Raw genomic sequence first — 12,664 nt, 5'->3', positions numbered from 1 at the left:
TTACTAATAGCAATAAACATCAACTAATTCATAAACTTGTCACTGTTTCTTCCTTCAATTAAAATATTTAACAACAAAATTTACTTGAAGAACTGAAAACATTTCAGTCTGTATGTTCTTCAGTTCAATATTAGCCTTTCCTGGCTGAGAGCTCCCTCCTGATAGAGGCTAAACTACCAAGGCAGGCCATTCCTGACTGAGGACGATGAATTTCTCTTCCAACCAGCAAATGTCTGAAATTGGCAGGAAGTTGGAGGTGGAGAGCTGTTTCCTTATTAGCCTTTCCTGGTTGAGAGTTCCCTCCTGATTGGGGCTGAACTACCAGGGTCGGCCATTCCTGGCTGATGGCCATCTTCTATTGGGGTAATGTTTTCAGGGGAGGGAGATCAGGTAGGGAATGACTTATCTGCATACAATTTGAGCTGATTGGCCCTTGTTGGCTAAGTGCAATTTTAACTGATTGGCCCTCAATGGCAGAGTGCTCCTTCTCTGTTGGTGGCACACCACTAGGGAGGGCCAATCAGGTAGTAAGTAGTCAGTTTGGATTTTATACAGTTTAATGATGATTTCACCCAATTAATGTTTAATAAAGTATTTAATTTAATATATATATTTAAAATTATTAAACATTAATAGGGTTAAATGACTATATATGGGAAACCCTTCCAGGACTATCAAGAAACCCCAGGATTTCATAAAGCCCTCATTGAGAAAGTCTGCTCTGACCTCTTCACTATCTTAGTTTATGTGCAATTGCATAATTTGTTAGCCTCACTGATACTATGCTGGTATAAATCTGCACAGTGCATGGATAAGAGACCTACAGGGAAAGTTATGCATGCTCCCTTCATGTTCCAGGATAGAAGAAAGGCAAAATACAAATGTAATACATTTCCATGTATTCTGCAGTTGCTAAGGGAACAGGAGTCCTACCTACTAGCCATCCAGATTAATGAGTTCTTAACAAATCGCCACACCAGGACATATGGCATACTTCAAGGTAAATAACATACCTTGGTGGTGTTATGTTGTGTACAGCATGGGACACATTTCTTCTATCAAAAATTACACAAGCATTTTTAAGATTCCTAATTGAAAATACCAAACACCTACAGTTTAGCTTTTAAAAAACATCCTCCACAGGTACAATGTACTGTGATAGAATCACTGCATGACCCTCATCAATCTTTAAAGATAAGATATATTTCTTTTCTGAGCTCTAGTAAACCTGGGGTCATAACACAAAATGACAGGCTTGGAATGTCTGCTAAGTCATTGGATGACAGGTTATTTGAACACTGTGACAAGGAGGTTGACAAGACTCTTAGTTGAAGAGAAAAGTCACTTTTTTAGAAGCAAAATGAGAAATATTTCATAAATATAGAATACACACAAGCAGAAATGTAGTCATTTGTAAGTAATTCTTGCTACATTGTCTTTTTGGCCTCAGAGAATATTCAAGTCATCAAGTCATTTTCCTCCTTACGTAATGTGGTCTCGTCATAGATTAATACTGAATCATAGAAAAGTAGCTTCTTAATTACTTTTGCAGAAGTTTACTATATATCTTTTGCAGCGTAAAAACTATAAAAACAAAGTTTACCAGATGGTGGACTATGGGCAGCTTCAGGAGTAAAGGTCATTACTTTCTTGTTTCTCTTTTTTCCATTAGCAGGAAAGGAAATTAAATTTTCAGCTGACACATCTGCTAATGCACACACTGTTGGAGAAGTTGGTAGGAGAATAAGTTAAAGTATATATAAATAGGCTATTAGAAGAACCAGGCAATGAACAATTACAAAGAAGAAAACCTTTGCCTGGTGCTCCTACAGTTATATAAGTGGGGATAAGAGTAGAAAATTAGATGGTTCTATAATCAAGATGGACACTTTCATACATTAATCTGCCAGTTAAGTGCTTTACTATTTTCATGTCTTCTAGATGTTTCCAGATGAAAAAAATATTTTAGAATGACAGGAAGTATAAATTATATATGCTCTTTTTTCATTTCTTTTTTAAATTTGTTTATATTTTCTCAGTGATTTACATTCTCCTCTTTTCCTGTTTATTTGTTTGTACACAATGGGTTAGATACAACCAGGGGTTGAACAAATTTACTCAGACTGGCAACAGCTCTGCAGGGTCTCAGGCAGAGGTTTTTCAACTGGAGATGACAGGGATTGAATTTGGGAGCTTCTGCATGCCAAGCAGATGTTCTACCACTGAGCCACACCCCTCCGCATACTGTTTTATGGAGCAGTCAACCTGCTGCTGCCTTGCTGCTGCCTCCCAGCACGTTTATTCAGAGATTTTCTCTCTCTATCAATGGACACTCCCTCCAGTTGCTATGGCTCATAACCATTGATGTACCTAAGTAAATTAATTTTAAAAATAAGCATTGTTCCACACAGCACCATTCACATTTATACCAAGGCCAGCAGCATTTCAGTGACTGAATGAATGATTTAGATGCCCTCCCTGAGCTAAAGGACAAATAAAATTAGATGATAGACCTTTTTATCACCCCATGGGAATTCTCCTCATGAGACATCTTCCTCATATTTTGTAATATAATGCAAACAGGTGTACAGATGACAATTGTTTCTAGCATGTTATTATGGAATAACAGTGTTTTGTAAAGTAATGCTGAGTTATTTTGAAGCCCTGGGAATACTAAAATGTTTAATTGAATGTGAAACTGATCATATGCATATTTAACTAATATGTTTTAAGGGCATATTTAGTAAGAATATTATACTTGATTTGAAAGGAACTGAAGCAGAAGAAGCAACAGAAGGCCTCCCAGGATTTACGCAGGCACTGATGATGACAACTACAATGATTCATCTGCATTTAATGAAAATGTTTCTTCTAAAAAGTCATCAGAGAGAAAGGGGGACCCATACATAAATTATATCTCATTAAACTATAGCATGTGATTGAATCCTGATTTGAATGTTGCCTACCTGTCATTTTAAACATCCTCTTGGTGCGACAAGAGGGGGGTAATATCCAATGAGAACTATGTGGAAACCCAATAGACATATCTTAAGTTCATGAGCTTTTTAGGCAGTATTTTCCAGATATTGACAAATGAGGAAGTCATTTTTTTCTGAGGTGAAATTGGCTGCACCCTTCACTCAAAGATTGCCCATCCCTGCTTTTCGTTTAATTGTTGTTTTATGTGTGTTTTGTGATAGGAACGATACAAGCCCAGAGTGGCGATGATTCATGAAGCTCCTTGGAGAATGAGCAAAATAAAAACAATATAGAAATGTGGAAATGTCCATATAGTAAGGGTGAGTAGAACCTTCCACCCTCAGTTCCAGTCCTTTATTGTTGAAATTTGTTATATCAATCTATCTAGAACATTTTTCCTAGCCTTCCTCCAAGATCCTCAGGATAGCACATATCTCTTTCTCCATTTTATCTTCATAACAAACCATAACAAACAACTGCTGGGCTGTCATGATCAGCTGTAATGCAAATGCGGGCCTAGCTCTCTTTAAACACTCCCCCCCACACACACATATTGACAGGGAGAGAGTCTTTAAATGAACCAGCACTGACTGTATGAATGTATGACTCCTGCCACAGTGAACTTTGTGGCAGATAACAGATTTGAACCCACATTTCATTGTTCAGAGCCTGACACTCTAACCACTATACCACATTTCCCCAGTATAATTAGAATAGTTGATAACATGAATTCCAAAACTAGTGTGTTTGTACCTGACCACAGCTGTCAGTTTCTTCAGCAGACAAGTAGACTCATAAATCGTTACAAACTATCTTAATGTCCTTGAACAGCTGATTGCATTACGATTATTTTGTGCACTATTTTACTGATGTACATATGTTTTGCTGTCTATTGGTAAAACACTACACTGTCCGAAAACATCACACACTCTCTTGAAAAAAAGGAATTTTGAAAACTCCAATTACATAGAGGCTGCTTCCCCCACCCCCCATATACATGTGCATCTCTAATGTAGTGAAGGGTATGGCAAGTCATGTATGCACAATACAAAACTATTATTTTAAAAAAATACAATGTGGATCCTAACATATCAGCTTCACATAGGAAAATATGGTAACAAGTAGGAAGAAACCTAGGTGAGAATAATTTTTGAATGCCGGTGATTCTTATTTATCTCTGAATTTGTCCAATCACTTCTGTTATAAAGACTTGACAATTAATTATTAAGCACAGCTTAATTTGTACATTAACTGTTACAGGAAGATATCTAAAAGGTGCTGGGTTAGATCCAGACAGTTTTTCTGCTAGTGAAAAAGGTAGAAGGTTGGGTCTTTTTGACCATCAAAAAGGGCTTTGCTGGAAATCATTGGGCCAGCATGATTGTATTATAAATGGAAAATAGGTAAAACCCAATAAACAGGCTGGCTGGACCCAACTCACTTTCTGGAAGGATTTTAGAAAAGGAGTAGTCAGTAAACTGTTTTGTCAGATGGGAATATGGCATAATGGTCCCAAGATAGTTGTTTATCTGACCCTCTTAGTATCTCCCATTGTCTTATGGATCTTGGCTAGTTACAATCAGATCCTTTTCTTTTTCTTCTTTAATGTTTTAAGAAATCTGAATTGCACAAAATCGCCAAGTGTAAAGATAACAAAATATCTGATCAATTCCCCCCATCCATTTTGGCATTATATTAATAGGGGAAAGGGTGATTTCTGCTACACAGTCTGGGACTCAGCTCTTGTTGTTAGCAGATCTGGTTACTGAGATGTTCTCATCAGATAGTTATTTCATTTCAAAGCAGCTCTTTGCAAGGAGTGACTTGTATGTATGAATTTTCCAGCCTCCTGCTGTTTATGTTCACATTTTTGCCACAGTAGGAAAACCTTTGCTGTTTTCTGATCATTTTGATTTATGAGTGCTTGAAGAAATTTGAACAGGAAATTGGATCTGATTGAGCAACCATTGCTAAGATCAATAAGAAAAACAGGTATAAAATAGTTTATTTTGTTAAGTTATTGCAAAAATTGGCCACATCTTCTCCCAAATAATCCTTCAATTGTTTCTGTGATGACACACTGGATAAAACTAGCCCTGATTGGCCTTCAGTGGAGAATATGCACCCAATAAGGAGGGGGCAGTCTCCCACTCTAGGCCAACTGGGGCTCTTCCTTAACCTCCTCCTTTTCCTTCCTGCCACCTCTGGACACTTAGCAGAGTGGGAGGAGAGCTGGCCCCACTCCGTAGCCCTGCTTCATAGTGAAATGCTCACGGTAAGTCAGGAGAGTGGGAGAAGGACCAGTCCAGTAGCTGTGGTCGCCTTGTAGGGTTGCACTTCTACCAGCATGGCCTCACATGTGTTGGAGACCTTGGGGAGGAGGGACAGCCCCACTTGGTGGTTCCACTCCTTGGTGAGCCATTGACAGTCAGGCATTACTGTGGGTAAAGGGCTGGTCCTGGTGATCCAGCTCACCTTGCTGGGCTGCTTCTTTCCTGCCATAGCCTCATGCATGACAGAGAGCAGGAGGAGGGTTGACTCTGCTCTGTGGTGATCCACTAATGGTCAGGTGGTTCTGGAGGTGAAGGGTTTGCGCCAGCAGCTCTGCTTGCCCTGCTGGGCCACTCCTTTCCTGATGCAGCTTTGGGCATGCAGGAGAGTGGTGGGAGGAAGACTGGCCTTGCTCACTATCCCCACTCTGTGGCGAACCACCGACGGTCAGGCAGTGCCTCAGGTGGAAGGCTGGCTCCTGTGACCTACTCACACTGCTGGTCTCCTTCTCTCCCAACATAGCCTCTCATGTGCCAGAGAATGGGAGAGGATGGCCAGCCCTCCACACCAGTCGCACTCTGCAGTGAGCCAGCAATGGTCAGGTGGCATCATGGGTGGAGGGCCAGTCCTGGCAGCCCTTCTCACTCTGCTGAGTAGGACTGCTTTGGGGAGCAATTGTGATTCAAGATCTCTATGTGCCACCAGGAGAAGTTAACCCTGGCTGGGCCCATGGATATCTCCAGGAGTCTGGCAATATTGCAGCTCCAGTCCTGAATTTGGGTGCTGCACATTACTGCTGTCCATTATGGTAGGGTTGCCAAGTCTGGATTGGGCAATAGTGATTTGGGTGGTGGAGCTGGGTGATAGATCTTTTTGTGCTGGGTAATGTTGCATTTTTCATCGCTTAGGTTTAGAACAGTAAGCTTCCTTTTTTGTTTTAGGATACTTTGCAAATATAGATCATGAGGTCTGCCCCTGTTATGAATAAATTGTACAATGGCATGAGCTTGCTTCAGCTAAAAACACTGTGTGACATCTATTGGACTCAGACCAAGATATCTTGCTTTCCTTACCAGCTGACATTCCAGTTTAGTCCTTTACATGTCCACAGCCCACCATGCCTAATAAACTTAACATTACTACCCCATAACACCTGACCATTGTGGGCATAAGACCTAACAATAATATGAACAACGTCCCTTCTCAAACTGTTAAATTAAACAAACCTTGGGTATCAGCAATAATTACCATAGCTGCTCAGGTCTGCTTTCAAATGCTACCGTTCAACAGAGCTATTTCTTGTTGCTTACCAATGGACTCACCTTCTCCCTTTGAAGGCACCTTATCAGCTCTTAATTAAGTATATTCTGAAGTCACGCTGATTTACAAAATTGAGTAGGAATATCTTCCCAGCTTCTTCTGCTCCACATGCCAACTTCCTCTAAACTCCACCTCTCTGCTCAGTCTCTGCTGCTTCCTGCAGACCCTCGGTGACTCTCTGCAGACACTTTTCACCCACAGGTTCACTGCCTGCTTTTAACTCTGGAAGCACTTCAGGAGCTAAATCTTCTTCCTCCTGACTAATGAGGAGTCTGTTGCAAACTCCCAGGCTTCCTTGGCCACCTCTCTCAGTATGGCCTCTTCTTCCAGTTTACAGTCCTGCCCTCCAACTTCTTTGCTGCTTGTTCTTCCCTTGCCACATGTCTTTCCTTCCAGCAGTGATTTTGTTTTCGTTTAAAAGTCTCTACACTGGATATGAGATTCACTCCTCCAGCACTAGCACAGCTGTTCACTCCCCCAGCTGGGTCTCCAGCAGCCCCTTTTTTCTGCTTGGAACTTGCAGGGCTACTTTCATGGCCACATACTGCTATTTCCCTACAACACAATTGATGGGGCAGGTGGGCACCTCACTGGACAGACCTGCTGGAAGGACTGCTTCTACTCCCAATTAGTACGTTGGGTTTGGTTTTTTGATATGCTGGAATCTTACTGGTCAATGTCCATATCAATAAATTATGGCTTTTTGCTTTTTAAAAGTTACTCCACAGATCCAGCAACCATTTACTACTATACAGAGGGGCATCTTATGTAAGGGGCTTTATCCACATCAGTTGAACTTGGAGATTCTTTAGAACATAGGATAGGAAATGTTACTTAGTGTTTTGATGTCATTTGCTGGGGGGAAAGTCTGCTCAGGAAAATCTGCCAGAAAACAATGGGCTGGTATCCGGTCTGCTGTTAATGAAAACAGAAATGGAGCCTAATGGTTCTTCACAAGGCAGCATTCCTAGGAATTCATAAGACAGATACACTATCCCTTTCTTAAATTATAATGGAGAACTGAAATTATAATTTTTCTAGTTCACTCCCTGCTGTTGAGGTCCATCAACAAAAGAGGGATCAGACCAAGTTACAGTTACACTACAGTGACTACAATTTGATTCTAGCATCTATCAGACCAGCTAAGTACCAAAGAATGACAAACAGCAAGTTTCTCAGCTTTGACCTGTTGAGGAGAACAGCCCCTATTTCAAGAGCAGAGGAGGAAAAGAAGTCTGAGGGGAAAGAAGGCATTAAAACAACCTTAATGGGACTACAGATCAATGATTGCAACTGATTTTTTGAGGGGAGGAAGAAGTCTAAAGCGTGCTTGGATCTCTTCACTAAAACCTAATGCTGTGAGACAGTGGATTGTCAAGTGACTTTTGTGGCACTCATGATTTTTTTTTGGCATCTGTGGAAGCAAAACTGCACATTATGCAGGAGATCCGTGACAGGAGAAAGCCACAGGAGAAAGGAGGATTTCAAATTTGATCAAACCAGCAGCATAGCTCAAGAGCATGTTTAACCCTTTTAGATGTGTCATCATCCCAATCTAAACTGCCCTCTTGAAGCCGCTGCTAGTTTACCAGGACTAATATCAGCTTCAAGTTTGGCAAGCAACTTAGTTCAGTAAACTGCACAGGGGACAGTGGGAAATGTCTTTTCTCTCAAGGCCATTGTTCAATCAGATTCCAAACTCACCTGCTTCCAGACAGCAGCATCAAGCTGAGATGTCAGGAGATTCATCTCTATATCGCCTGCACAACTGGCCCTGAAATGTAAACCGGCCCCACCTTGGAAGCCGCTTCCCTGCACTAAGTGAACTACATGCTATGGAAACCATTCCCAAGCTGTGTATGAAGCTGTGTATCCTCTGGGATACTGCAGACTGGCCAACCAGCTGGACAAATGTAGTCCTCATAGGTCACTATTTAGTTTTGGTCAGGATAGGTCCATATCATGATAATTTGAATAGTTTCTGGAGAAGAGTTACCAGAAAATGTTGCTGAGACGTGGCTGTTCTGTCCCATGGCCATTGGTCTCCAGGATATTGTAGCATTCTACCTTGTCTCTTGATGGGCCAGGCCTCGGATGGCGGCAACATCGGGAATAATCGGGGATTTTCCCGAAGCCCTGTCACCGCCATTTTGGGCTTTCTGGCCCGTGCATAATTGGTCTAAGTCTGGCTTTCATCCTTTAAACCCCTAAGCAACTTAGTTAAAAAGTAGATGAATGACCACCTCCATCTACATGAACCTGACCATGATATGAACTTAGCTGGTGGTACTTTGCTATTGATGGGAACTCCTATTATCAGATAAAGAGCAGAAACTTTTCAGTTGCTGTTGCCTGTCTAATGAAACTCTATCCATCACAATGTATTAGAACTTTGAGTTTGAGGTAATGGAGGAATATTCAAATGGAAATTTTATACAGGACGTCAGAGACTGGATTATGGAAAATATCGGGGTGGGGATCAAGCTGGCTACCATCAGCATAAAGTGGTAGTGAAAAGCATGGGGACTGATAAGGTTTCTGAAAAACATTGTATACAATAAGAATGGGAGGGGAAAAGCAGAAGATGAGCTTTACCTTAGTGAAACACCGACTTAATTGATAATCAAAATGTGAACAGAGTGGAAAAGGAAGGGAGTGACCAGCTATGGAGAAAGCAGATAAAGATCAAGGTGGACAGATAATAGATTTTTGGATTTAGTAGTGAGGAAACAATTAATGATTAAAGAAAGAACTGTTACAGATGATGGAACTGGATTTTTAGTATGTGCAAACTGAATTCAAGATTGCTAGTCTTGTTATCTGATTACAATTCTATCCCCAATATCAGAACTTTAGAAAATTAATTAATAGATTATTTCTCCTAGGACCTGTAATCCACAGTGTGAAAGGTGATCTTTGCATGTTTAGCAATAAAAATGTGACAACAGCCTCTGTTCATTCAGATATTTTATTATGCTTCAGAAATACTTTAGACATTTATGAAGAAATGCTCTGGCGGGTTCTACTGACTCTGCTAACAAAAACAGCAATAAAAGTACCAGATGCCTTAAATCAGGGGTAGTCAACCTGTGGTCCTCCAGATGTTCATGGACTGCAATTCCCATAAGCCCCTGCCAGCAAACTCATGGAATTGTAGTCCATGAACATCTGGAGGACCACAGGTTGATTACCCCTGCCTTAAATGACTCATGATGATCGTTCTGGTATTAATACAGCAGATGATCATTAGTGGTCAAAAATCAGAGCACAAAGATGACACGATCGGTCTTTTCCCCATTCCCATCATAAATAGCAATTGTTCATTCGTCAGAGTATCATTACTAGTGATCTCAATATGAATCTCCAAGCAGCACTGATACACTGGCAATATGAACAACTGTAAAAAAGAGAGAGTTCAGTAAATGTAAAGAGAAGGAGTAATCAGAAAGAAGTTCTAGTTATCCTAGCCAAGATTGCAGCTGCTTCTATTTCTGTCCCATTTTCAAATAAAACTGTTCCAGCTGATGAAGGGCCTTATGAGGCAGCTTCCAGCATGATGAGAATCCTACTGAAAGAGTAATATTGCTGTGAATATGCCTTGGTTGCTTTAAAATTAAACCCAGTGCTTCTTGGGCATTCTTGAGAGTTACTAATTATTATTTTTCATATTTATATTCTATATTACATACTGTGATATGCACTTTTCATAACTCATAAGGCTTGTATCAGGTTAACCTTAAAACAATTCTGTGAGTTATTCTAGACTGAGAAAACTTAATGGAGATGAGGTACTCCTGTGTAATTCATACAGACCAGGGATTTGACATCAGGCATCTCCAGTTCAAATCTCACATATTGTCTACTCTCCAACAGAGCACATTTGTTTTCAGAGATAGACCCCCACTGACTGGCTTGTTAAGAATCAAGAGTTGAAAGAATGGGAAGATCTGAGCATGTATCTGTGATTTCAGAAAAGCTGTGCCAATGAAAATTAAGTTGAATCACAATCAATTATATTCCATTCTCTGTGAATTATTGGTTCAATGATATGTTAGATGTTAGATACTGTCACTGTATTTTCAAAAGGAAAACTAGGGCTTTGCATTCAGATATATTCAACTATATCTGAGCTGGTAAAAATAACTGCTATTCTTTACAGTGAATGTGAGGGGTTTTTTTTTGGGGGGGGGCATCCGAAAATATTTGGGATTTTTTTAAAGACTGTTGGATAGCTGAGTTTAATGGACATTAAAATGGGCATTTAAAGGGACCACCTACTGGGTGAACTTGCCTCTTGGAGAAGACATTTGCAGGTACTGTGATTCCTTTAAATGCTTTGGAGTTCACTTGCACCTTGTTGAAGTTACCTAAATGGACCACAATTCCTTTAAACACCATTCCAGCCTCCAATGAAATCAGTGGAACATGGGGGCACCTTCTGTTGAAATCTGAAGTGTTTTTGAAGAGAGACACCAGTAGCTATGCTGCTTATTTGGTTTAAGCATATCAGCAAAATAGCCCCCAGACCTCCCAAATTCCCACAGATCAATTCTCCATTATATCCCCAGAGGCCATTGATTATAATGATCCTCATAGGGATCCCATTCTTATATTGGGATTTGGAAATATTGGGAAATACCAATATCTTCTTGTCCTTTTGGGACTCTTTGAACTAAGATGTACATTACATAGCATCTTTTTGATTCTCAATTGACTTGCTCTAGATGATCCTTTGCTACGCTGATGGCTCAAAATGATTTGCTGTTTTTTTCTGAATTGTTTTAAATGAAAGAGAGAAGAGCTACTGTGAATATGGATAAAATGGTTGATAAATGTTTGGTTTAAAAGAAAATGCCTGATAGTCAGCTTGAGATCTGTTATCATTTTGCTGCAAATTTATCATCTGCAAACCATGTGATTCTAAATGCTAATGACCAGAACTTTGTTAGCACTAAATGCTAACAATGAAATCTATAAAAATGCTTTAATGACTGAATAAGAATCAGTAAAACAGCCAAAGCTGACTTATTTTAGAGGTTTGGATTTTTTGAGCCCTAATATAACTGTAAATGTACAGATCTATACATTTCCACTGTAAAGTTAAAGTGTATTGCTTCCCCCTTTATTGCTAATAGCATATCTATACATGACCTAGATAAAGTGCTTTACCTTGGGTCTCATTGTACATGCAAGCTATTATGACCCCGTACTGGAATTTGCATGTGTTAAAATAAAATTATCACTACTGTATAATATGTTTCATAAATAATTTTGAATTGACCAGATAGTTATTGTGATTATGCATGAACACTATAGACTGCCTTAAGTAGGCCTGTAGTAAGATATTCTTGTTGTATAATGATCTAGGGATTTGGTCTAGTACAGTTCAAAAATTTAAATTCTAAATTTGGAATAAATTTTGTCTTTTCTGTGTGAAGGATCATGTTGAGAACAATTCTAGTTTGGATATCTTCCTTCTACTATGGATGGCAAAAATTCATCCTAAACTTATTCACTGCAAAATTAGGATACCAGTCCAGCTTTTGCAAGCATATCAATATCTGTGAGTACAGTATATTCTTTGCTCCATCCTGACTGGTACACAGCTTGGGGTAAAAATGGCATAAGCTGAAGGCTATAGTAGCACTGCTTCCTTACTCAATGAGGTCAATGAAAGCCATATGAAGGAGACATTTGCCTGGACCCCCTTGAGACTTTTTCTATTGAAAAGCCCAAATTCATCAAGTGTGCAGCCCTCAAAGACAAGCAATACAAGATCACTCTTTCTTTCAAGTACCATGGAGACACAGCAAGGGGCTATGCATTCATTCAAGGCCTGAGAATATTGCTTCAACATGTAACGGTGAATACCCAGCAGGTGAAACTTGCCCTGTGACCTTTAAGGTCTCCACACTGCTGGGTTGCATGAGGTATGATATCTCCCAGCACAAAGCTCTTTCTCTGGTTGAGACAGAGAGAGAGAGAGAGAGAGATTGAACTGAAAATAACAGCAGAGATAATGTTGTGCTTAACTTTTCTCCATGCCTGCTCTTTGGAAGGGAAGCTGTACCAGTCGTCTGCCTTTAAAAAAAAA

The sequence above is a fragment of the Paroedura picta genome, chromosome 4, assembly GCF_049243985.1.
Source record: "Paroedura picta isolate Pp20150507F chromosome 4, Ppicta_v3.0, whole genome shotgun sequence".
NCBI classification, from domain to species: domain Eukaryota; kingdom Metazoa; phylum Chordata; class Lepidosauria; order Squamata; family Gekkonidae; genus Paroedura; species Paroedura picta.
Note: the sequence above shows the minus strand (reverse complement) of the source record.